This window comes from Salvelinus namaycush, chromosome 5 (genome assembly GCF_016432855.1).
Source record: "Salvelinus namaycush isolate Seneca chromosome 5, SaNama_1.0, whole genome shotgun sequence".
NCBI classification, from domain to species: domain Eukaryota; kingdom Metazoa; phylum Chordata; class Actinopteri; order Salmoniformes; family Salmonidae; genus Salvelinus; species Salvelinus namaycush.
In genome coordinates, this window is record NC_052311.1 from 71935017 (window position 1) to 71946828 (window position 11812).

An 11812-nucleotide genomic window follows, 5' to 3' on the forward strand; every position below is an offset into this window, starting at 1 on the left:
AGACAGACAGAACAACAACACCAGCAGAGTTACAGCATCCCTCATTCTGAAACAATACCTCTTCAGAACTAATGTAGTCTACTGGGCTCAGTCCTCTTCTTTATACACACTGGTCTTGGTAACCTGATGCATGAGAAACCAACACATGTTGCAACTCAGTGGAATGTTAAAATATCACCAAGGACAAGTAAAGTCATGGGTAAAAAGTACACAAATACAGGTGCACACCAGTGTACAATACAATAGCCTGTCAAAATGTGACAATTATTCCCTCTTGTGGTTAAATATTACATCTCTCTTCAACTCTGCAAGATTTATCTGCCCTTTATCTGCTCCCCCTAGAATGGGGGATAAGGACAAAAAAATAAATAATTGAAACATTATTTTGAAAATACATTTTAAGCTCAACAAGTTTCAATGATTTCACTTTTAAAAAAATCCTTATCGCTCATTTTACTTCTGAGTAGGAAATACCAGCTCTGCTGGTGTTGCTGTTCTGTCTGTCTAGGACATGGGGAGAGTGAAGGGGAGAATGACACCACTCTACAGGGTCACAGTGAACGTGGGAGAGCCGTGATAATGGTGGTCTTGACATCTGGACTGAGCTGAAAGCACAGAGACAAGGTGCACAATAAGGGAACCATCCTGGTGGAGCAGAGAGTGGAGCTGAGGTACATGGGAAACAGATTGACAGCTAGTGAGAGCCAAGTGGAGGAACTGAAGAGAGACAATGCAGGTAATGAGGATTTTTATTGTATTAAATAAATCATATGACTTTACATGTATGTCCATTGGCAGGTTAGCGTTTTTTTTCATGAATCTTGTTCTGGAAGCAGCTCTGCAGAGTGGTCACTAGCTGGCACAGCCACAAAGTCATGCAATCTGATTTTAAGCCTAACATTAACTCTAAAATTAACCACACTGCTAACCCTAATGTCTAACATTAAATTAATACCAAAAAGTGACATTTTTGTTTTCATGGATTTTTACAAAATAGCCACTTTTGACTTTGCAGCTGGCCCATCTAGCGGAAATGGCTCAGTTCTGCTTCCAGGGCAAGATTCATGCCAATGAACATCAACAAGCGGCCCAAGGTACAGCAACACTACTCTGGGAGACTTGTTCGATTGCCTGAATTAAATCATTATAATTTCTGAATACATTGTCATGTTATTTCAGCCCTGGAGACCAGATTGAGCGTCAGTGAGAGGCTGGGAGAGGAGCTGAAGAGAGACAATGCAGGTATGCGGATATGATCATAAGCAATCAGTAGGGAATTATTACTATTGATACAATTTAGTAGCAATCAACAATAGCTTGAAGATGACATGCTTGAACATATTTTTTTATTTGATTCTACAACTCCAGCACAAGCAGCAGCACTGTCAGCCAGGGAGGCAAGAGTGACAGCCAGGGAGAGCCAGGTAGAGATGCTGAAGACAGACAACGCAGGTAATATGAATATATGGCTTACAAATAAGTTTAGGTAACTGTTTGATGTGTTGTCTTTATGTCAGCAGAACTGTCCGCCTTGGGGAGCCAGGTGGAGGAGCTGAAGAGACAGAATACAGGTAAACAGACAACTTTATCTCAAGTTTGCTCTGATAAAAACTTTAGTGCTAAAATGCATCAGCCACCACTTTATCATTTATTTTCTAAGTTTAAATTGTTGCCTTTCTTGTCTGCTGACTAAGATATTTCCAAAGACATCTTGCATTGTTCATTTTTACTTGTTTCTCCATTATCATTATGTATGTGTCCTGTGTACTCAAAGATAGACCAAAGCTGGCCTTCTCTGCTGGTTTGACTAACTCAGGAAAAGTAGGACCTTTCAATACTGAGACCAAACTGATCTACACCAAAGTCTTCACAAACATCGGCAACACCTACAACCCACATACAGGTAGGTACTGCTTACACATCAATACACATGTCCACGTGGGCCAGCGGGGGCCAGCGAGTCCTAGATCACTAAACATGCTGCTCCAATGTCCATGAGCTTATTCGACATTGCAGTCGACTGACTGACCTACAAATCACCTTGCATCATAAATAACTAGTCTATTTTATTTGTAGATCAGTCAGTCACAATTTACCCATGATACATTACGGTGTTGACGCTGTCGTATAAGGCCCATGAGAAACTGACAGTGTTGTTGATCTCTCTCTGCTTCCCTCTGATGCAGGTATCTTCACAGCACCAGTGAGAGGAGTCTACTACTTCCGATTCTCTATGGTTTCTAATGAAATCGCATTTAGTGGGGGTCTAAACATGTACAGGAATGGCCAGAGAATATTGCAGAATGGTCAGTAGTACAATGCTGCGAATGAGTGTGTGCAATGGAGTGACTCTGCATCTGCAAAAGGATGATACGGTCCATATGCGCCTTTTCAAAGGCTGGGTAGTGTATGAGGATTCATCTAACCACAGCACCTTCAGTGGATTCCTGCTCTTCCCTGTGTGAGGGTAACTCCAAGAGAGCTGTAGTTTAGTGGTAGGAATCATCTATTGGTATAAAGCCTCCTATAGGGCTCAATGTTATTTTGACATAGGCATATATATGGATAAACGCAATAAAAATTCAAATTGACTTTGTTATGTTTCAATATGATTATCAACGCATCTGCTAAAAAGCAACATTGAGTTTCTTCAACATTCTAAATAATTTGAGTCACTTACCTCCGTACTGTCATGTCTTTGGCGATAATGCAGCAGACATATCTAACTGTAGGATCTTCATATTTTTCCCGCCTTGAAGGAATAGTTCACAAAATCAGCAATAGAAAGTTGCAAACCTAAATCCTGAAATGAATAAGGCAACATCCAAATATGTTTTGGGATAAACCTGCTAAACTCTCATAAGGCATATCACACAACAGTTGGGATATGAATTTAGGGTATACACTTGACTTCAGACAACTTTTCAGGTTTGAATATGTCTGACAAGCTGCTTAAATATCTATTCAAAGCGCCGTATCGAAGGCCATGTCCTCGGTTTAGGCTACTCGTGGTGCTAAGAACTGTTCATACACATCCAATCTTTTTAGCCACCTATTGCAGAAGTCTAAATATTAAACACTAGAGCGGGAGGGTGGTAGATTAGAATGGTTAATCTGAAACACTTGTCACACTTGCAGTAGCCCTACGCATAGCATTGTGCCCAAAGACAACACTCGCTCTGTTTAATTCTGTGCGTAATTTGGGGATACTTCCATGACACGCTGTCCATGACACGCAGCTCGGACAGCGTTGTCGTGAAGCCGCGCTTCCCCAGTCCGTGCGCGCGGGACAGCATGCAGTCCACGTACATGGCCCAGAAGTGCTGCGCGAACTCTAGGAACAGCTCGTTGTGCTTCTGCCTTTGCGACGCGCGCAAGTATGTCATGAAATCCCACAGTGCGCCCCGACTGTCCGCCAGGCAGCCGCCGTGTCTGGATCACCGCGAGGGAAGACGAGTCCCAGCAGTCAGAGTCGATCTTGTCCAGGTTACCAGGAGCCCTGAATCCACCGAGACCAAGACCGAGCCCCACTCCCCCCGCCCCGATCAAAATGTTGGGCATGGTGTTGGAAGAGGCGGTGGGGAGAGTCAGGAGCATACACCGGCGCTGGAGACGACTCCAGCCACGGAGAGAAACCATCATCCGACTAGCGCGATAGGAGAGAGAGCCCTGAGTGGCCAAGAGATGGGAATGCAGAGACAAATAGCCTAAGAGAAAGAAGTCTCAAGTAAAATATAGGCTACCTGCCTACTGTGACAGATCAGATGGCCATTATACACTCATTTATACACTGGTCTCCCGGGTGGCGCAGTGGTCTAGGGCACTGCATCGCAGTGGGTTCGCGCAATCTCTGGGTTCGCGCCCAGGCTCTGTCGCAGCCGGCCGCGACCGGGAGGTCCGTGGGGCGACGCACAATTGGCATAGCGTCGTCCGGGTTAGGGAGGGTTTGGCCGGTAGGGATATCCTTGTCTCAGTATGTAAATGTAATAAAATGTATGCACTCTACTGTAAGTCGCTCTGGATAAGAGCGTCTGCTAAATGACTAAAATGTAAATTTAGAAACAGAAAATGTGAGTTGTGAAATCAGAGGTGTGCGTAATGATTTCCCTCTCAAAGAAACACTTCCATAGCCTCTATAGGATATGAACAAAATATAGGCGACTTACTTGTTATGTTCCTATCAGCTGTTGCAGTTTTTAAAACCACCATCCAACGCGGGTGCGTATCCCAAGTGTGGTTCACTGTGTGGACGTATTGACTGACTCACATGGCCACTCGATGGCGGAGCTCTTTATAGCCAAACACCGCGCGCACCTCATACCCTGTCATAGCCTACATGCAAGGAGCGCACGAGCTGACAGTTGACCAAGGATAGCCTATGAACAAACATGATGTCTGACTGATTGACCAACTGACTGACTGACTGAATAGATGAATTAATTAATTTAGGGTAGAGTATGCTGTAACATTAGAAACAAATAGGGCCTAACCTAAAATGACTTAACTTTTCAAAAAGACTACTAGTATAGGCTATCAAAGGGATGTAACCAAATTATTGTTCAAAACACTGTGATTTCTTTGTAGACTATGACTACAGGTAAAATCCCAAAACATAGCCTAATATTTTGTGTGCATAGTTTAGCTGGGGAGGAGAGGGAGCCGGGACTAGCTACCTTGACTGACGCTGACATCATCGAATCACCGCCCCGTTTGCTGTTTCCTGTTCCACCACCAAACAACCTATTCAAACAACACATGTGAACGGCTAATCTGACGTCTTCAGGCAAAAATGCCACAAACGGTCAACTGTAACTTCTAAATATTCAGTCAAAATGGTTTGGATCAGTAGGATTTGTTACCGGAAGGTTAGTAACTCAGTGTTATAAATACAATTGCATCATAGTTCGCTAACAAGATAGCTAACTTAGCTATACCAAATATATTTATAACTAACCCCTCCTGTCTGTGTGGCTCTACTATCCAGATAGCCATGCTAGTTAGTTTAGTTTGCTAGTCGTAGGTGGTCTTCTGTTGCCCTTCACGGTCAGTTTCGTAGACGGGGCTAGCTAGTTGGTTGTGCTGTTCTATCAGTTTTACATGGTCGTTTCTACAATGAACTTGCTAGCTATGGAAATTGAAATAGTTTCACTGTGTAGCCTAACGTTACTGTCCACGTCATTGTAGAAGACAGTACAATATATTAATTCAGTGGTGGGCCGTCAGGGCCAGCAAGGCCTTCTCTGCTGGCCTAAACATCATCAGAATATATATATTTTTTAAATATATTTTCCCACAAATATGTATTAAATTATTCCCCAGAGTAAGAATTATACTCTTCATTTCATAGCTTTCCTCTTGGTTGCACTGCTTCCAGCCCCAGGTTGAGATTTGGAGGGCTGGTCTTTATGTTAGATCTTTTATCCAATCATATTCAGCCATCATGTGTTGCCAGGGGTCTAAAATCTGCCCTCAGGCCTTCAGAATCAACAGTGCGGGCGCTTGTAGCTTAAAGTGAATGGAAATGAAAATTTAGTGTCAACCAATCAGCTTTAGAGTTGGCTATTGTACGCCTGCTGGCTGGCTCCAGTGTTACACAGGAGCCAGCTAGCAGGCGTAGTGCGTGCACGTCTTTTGATTGGATTACCAATATTGAGAAGCAGGTCCTATGGGCAGGTCTATGCAGATCCTCAGAACTAGGAAACTGAACTTGATAAACGAATTAATTTGCGTACGACTAAGCTGTTTTTTCAACCCACAATGGCGGAAGGAGGAGAAGATATCGATTTGGTCGAGGATATAATTATAACGCCATTCTCAAGACGACGCCGATGCTACAAAGCCTGTCACAGGCGGGAAAGGGGTTCGTTCGCCACTTTCAAAGTTCCAACTACGAGCGCTATCAATGGCTCACAGGCTCCGAGAAGCACTGCAAACTGTACTGCTGGGAATGCCTATTATTTGCAAGTGATCGATTTGGTGTTTGGAGCCACACTGGCTTTGCAAACTTGAGTTGTCTAACCAAGGCAGCAACGAGACACCAAAGTACGGCTGGGCACTTACAAGCAATGGTGCTTTTGAAAACTTTTGGGGACACCCGAGTGGATCTACAGCTCAATGAACAATCGCGCAGGGCAACGGAGCTGCACAATGAAAAGGTGAAGAAAAATAGGGAAATATTGAAAAGACTCATTGATTGTGTCATGTTTTTGGGTAAACATGAACTTTCTTTTAGGGGACATGATGAAAGTGCTGACTCCACAAACAAAGGGAACTACGTGGAGCTTCTTTCTTTTCTTTCTGAAAGCAACACAGATTTACAATACCACCTGTCCACTAACAAAGTGTTCATTGGGACGTCCGGCAAAATACAAAATGACCTAATTTATGCTATTGCTGAAGTGATGGGAGAAGAGATCAAAATGGAGATTAAAAAAGCTCCCTTTGTTGCTGTTATGGTGGACGAGACAACAGATGTGGGAAATGCAGCACAGCTCTCACTCGTCCTGCGTTATGTGACGGACACAGGAGTCAAGGAGCGATTTATCCGATTTGAAGATGTGACAAGCGGCAAGCGAGCTGATGACATTGCCGCTCTTATTTTCCGTTTCTTGGAGGAAAATGAATGTAGTCTGGATAAAGTTGTGGCACAGTGTTTTGATGGCGCAGCAGTCATGGCATCTGGACTCAATGGGGTGCAGGCTAAAGTTAAGGAGAGGGCACCGATGGCCTTATTCATTCACTGCTATGCACATCGACTAAATTTAGTACTGACTCAAGGAGCCTCAAATCTTAAAGAATGCAAGGTCTTCTTTGCCAACCTCAATGGCCTTGCAGCATTTTTCTCACGATCCCCTAAGCGCACGCAACTGCTGGATGACATCTGCAAGCGTCGTCTTCCTAAGGTTGCACCAACGAGGTGGCAATATACATCTAGATTGGTCAATGCAGTCTTTGAAAAGAGAGTTGCCCTAAAGGAGCTGTTTAACCACTTACTGGAACATCATGATGACCATGACGGGGATACTGTGCTTATGGCTGATGGATTTAATGCACGTTTGGATGATTTTGAGTTTTGTTTTTTGCTTGAAACATTCAATGGGATTTTTAATTATTCGGATGTGCTTTTTGGAATTCTACAGAAACAAACTTTGGATGTACAATTCTGCCTGACAAGGGTGAACGAGTTTTGTGACACAATTGAGCGAGAGAGGTGCAGGTTCAGTCAAATCTACGATGACACAGCGCGCATCTCAAGTTCACCCAACGCACGCAGAGGCCCAGCACAAGGAGACCCTCGCACATACTATCAACAACTCCACAGCAATATTCTGGACAACATTCTTTGCCAGATACGAAACAGGTTTCAAGACCACGAAAAATTAATGTTTCTCTCCCTCCTGGACCCCCGGCACTTTCAGACCTACCGGAAAAAATTCCCGCAAACAGCCTTCTCCAGCTTAACAGAGAGTCACGGAACACTGTTCGACCTATCCAAGCTAAAAACAGAACTGACTGTAATGTATGCTATGACTGATTTTGAAGGGAAAAGTCCCTCTGATCTCCTTGATTTCCTTAAGCAGAAAAATCTGAATGAGGACATGGGGCAACTTTACACATTGGCATGTGTGACAGTGACTATCCCTGTGTCCACGGCTTCTGTCGAGCGGTCATTCTCGGCCTTAAAGCGAATCAAAACGTATTCCAGAAATGCTACTGGACAGACTCGGCTTTCAGCATTAGCCTCCATGTCGATAGAAAAGGACTTATTTGTGGAACTAAAATGCACAGATAGACTGTACAACAGAGTCATTGAAGTCTTCTTGAGGAAAGAAAGGAGGAAGGATTTTGTGTTCAAATAATCAGTCTTTGGTGAGTAGGCATACAATGCATGTTATTTTTTATTAAATGTGTATGTATGTTTCGCATTTTATTTCGTTAATATTAAATACCCTATATATTAACAAAATATAATGGCAAATAGCCTATGTTGCAAATTATTTGTTTTCTTTCTTTTATTTTCAGTGAATAGTTATGTGTCTTTATCATCACGGTGAAACTGCTTTGGGTGCGACAATGCGCTGTTTAGTGAACACACTGTATTTATTTTTTGGGGGACTTAAAGCTCAAAGTTTGTGGACCAGAAATGGATAGAAGAAGAATATTAATATAACTCTGTTGCACTCGACTATGTTCTTGCCTATTAGTTGAACTGTACTGTATTGTACTCTTCCCCTGCAATTCTCTGAATAAAAATGTCAATTTCAAGGTGACGCAACGCCTGGTTATACTGCGTTTCTGTAATAAGAGGTGGATTAATTCGGGTGGGACTGTGTAGGACCTCACTGAAGGCCCAGGCCCCAGGCCCACGGCACGCTACTGTATTAATTGCTGTAGATATTTCAGTTGTCTGACGCAAAGTGTTCAATGATGTCATCACTATTCTCTTTCCTCCAGTATGGTAACTTCGTGGACAACCTGCGTCTGTATGTGCGAGGGGGCAGTGGGGGGATGGGGCTGCCCCGTCTGGGGGGTCAGGGGGGGAAAGGGGGAGACGTGTGGGTGGTGGCTCAGAAGGAGATGACTCTGAAGAGGGTCAAGGATAAGTACCCCCAGAAACGCTTAATCGCTGGAGTAGGAACCAACAGCAGGTACGTCTGGACCACAACTCACTGGGTGGACGGTGAGCTCACCGGTCAATCACTTATATATGTAGACAGCACACATATTGGATAACCCATTAAAGAATTTTACAACAATTATTTCTAATGTCCTTTTTGGAAGTGTCATGACATGAACTACCAGCAATCTAATCCAAGTGTGTGTGTGTGTGTGTGTGTGTGTGTGTGTGTGTGTGTGTGTGTGTGTGTGTGTGTGTGTGTGTGTGTGTGTGTGTGTGTGTGTGTGTGTGTGTGTGTGTGTGTGTGTGTGTGTGTGTATAGTGTCCATGCTCTGAGGGGGCAGAAAGGAGAGGACCAAGAAGTCATGGCTCCTCCTGGCATTACTGTCACCAACGATGATGGAAAGGTCCTCGGTAAGTCTTTACACACATTATACACCTCCTTCACTGACACAAGGCACTGTGTACTGGTTGAAGATGATGTTGATGTCTGCACTCAGGATGAGAGTGTTGGGTGTAAATTCAACTGACTATAGTTCATCAATCCCCTCCATAGGTAAGCTGAACACTGAGGGGGATCGTGTGCTGGTGGCCAGAGGGGGTCAAGGAGGATCCTACCACTCAGAGTTCCTGCCCAGTAAGGACCAGACAGATACGACTGGACCTCAAACTCATCGCTGACCTCGGCCTGGTGGGGTGAGACAGGACGCACACACACACACACACACACACACACACACACACACACACACACACACACACACAATCATACAGGAACACATTGACTACATGATTTCCCCCTCCATCATTACCAGGTTCCCCAATGCAGAAAAGTCCTCTCTACTGACCGCCCTGTCTCACGCCAAACCCCAGATTGCCAGCTATGCCTGTGAGTATTGAGTACACATTTACACACACACATCCCGTTGAAGTGAATGTTCCATATATTACCCAGTTTTTTGTAAAATGTTTGAATGTAGGATGACACCATGATGTTTGAATTATTTATGAATTGTAAATGTTTGTGTTGTCGTTCTGCAGTCACCACTCTGAGACCGGAGATTGGCAAGGTCATGTATGAAGACCATAAACAGGTAAGAGAAGCAGATGAGGTCACTTTCTCCCTTTTGTGCAACTCAGTCGTTTCCTTCACCTGATTGGTTCATTCTCAAGATTGTCTTTCTTCTGGTTTTTACATACTCGGTGTTCTCTCCTCTGATTGGTCCATTCTGTGTTCTCTTCTCGGATTGGTGTAGATCTCAGTGGCAGACCTCCCAGGGCTGATAGAGGGGGCCCACATGAATAGAGGCATGGGCCACCAGTTCCTCAAACACGTGGAGAGGACCAGACAGCTGCTCTTTGTGGTTCGACCTAAACACAAACACAATTTATGGTCAAAGTCTCAAGGAGATTTGTGGTGAGAAAGCCTCTAGCTGTAATACTGATGAAGTCTCTCTTCTCTCTCTGGTCATAGGTGGACGTTTGTGGTTTCCAGCTGGCAAGCAAAACGCCCTTTTAGGTCTGCTTTTGAGGCTGTTCAACTTTTAATTAAAGTGAGGCTAGCAGGACACATCTACACAGAAACCACCCACTCCCTCCCTCTGAGCACCAGTATCACAATATGTTCTCTCTCTCTCCTTGTCCCACTCGCTGCCGCCCGTCCCCTCCTCTCTCGACCCCTCGTATAGGAGTTGGAGCTGTATAAGGAGGATCTCCCGTGTAAGCCTGCTGTGTTGGTGGTCAATAAGATGGACCTGCCTGATGCAGAGGACAAACTCACAGAGCTGCAGGAGCAACTCCTAAACCCACACGGTAATCTAATGATATACATAGATTATAAACTTAGGTAATTAAGGTGTACGATCTGTGACATTAGACTACTCATAGTGCCCCCCTGGTGTGCTTCTCCTTTTCAGAGTTCTCCCACCTGTTACCCGACGATATACTTCCTAAGAACAACATGGTCTTCAGACACGTGGTTCCTATCTCAGCTGCCACCGGTTTTGGCATCGCACACCTCAAGACCTGTATCCGCCAATCACTTGACAAGGATGCCTCTATGGCAACGGCGGACTCCCTGCACCGTGATAGGCTACAGGCGCTGAGAGGGGCGGTCCCAGCCAAGAACACACTCACATGGGGCCCCACCGCCTCAGTTTGAGCTGAACTGTGGAACATTCAGGGTTAGTATGTTCTGCAGTTTTGAAAAAGGGTTTGAACTTGATTCATGTTCACTCAGCCTGGAACGTTTTCAATATTGTGGAAGTCAGGGTGATGTTCCTACCTATCATACCCTAGGTAGGATGACTCCTCGACATTCATCCTGGCTCTGCACCCTGTTTGAGACTATCTATGGAAAACACTGACGATGATGTCACCCACAGTCATAACCCAGGCAAGGATGTTGTCGTCCTGCCTTCCCCTTATGACCACACTATGGACAGAGTTACAGAGGTCGAGAAAGAGGGCTGACAAAAAGGGGGGGGGGGGGTATGTTTGTGTTTTTCTGCTGGATGTTGTCTCTGACTGTTTGTTTGATGTAATATGTTGCTTTTCCACCATGTAGTAATAAACATGTTAATTAATGCTTCCTCCTTTAGCAATAACCTTTTACCTTAAGGGAAACTAAACATACATACACAGAAAATAAAGATGAATGTTTTATTTTATATTAAATATATTACAATACTGAATGATATTGTAAGAAAAGAAAAACAAATATGGGCATTGATTTTTGCATTGTCAGTCTATGTACAGCATACAGTAAAATAAAAGTGCAGTAATTATACAGTGGGGTCTTAATGATTGACACCCTCCATAAAGATGAGCAATAATGATTGTATGAAATAATTCAAATACTGAGCTATATTGTATTTTTTTTAAAGGGGGGAAACGATTGATTTATGCTAATACAGTTGCTCAGTGAACGATTGTTTAACAAGTAATACTTATTTTTCTCAAAAAGGAATGTCAAAATTGACACCCCTAAAGATTCTTAGAAATAAAGTCAGTCAAAAGTTTATTTGGTCCCATATTTCTAGCACGTGTTTTTTTTGTATCCAACAAGTTTTTAGAGTCACAAGCTTGGTGTAGTCATTGTGTGCTAGGAATATGGGACCAAATATGAAACTTTTGATTACTTTATAAGAACCCTTTGGCGTTTCAATCATTTTGACCCCCACCTTTTTGAGGTAG

General features: G+C 43.8%; 1 pseudogene; it reads left to right on the plus strand.

Annotated features, from left to right (window-relative positions):
* Nucleotides 1-4738: 4738 nt before the first annotated feature.
* Nucleotides 4739-11286, plus strand: LOC120048873 (annotated as a pseudogene).
* Nucleotides 11287-11812: the final 526 nt, after the last annotated feature.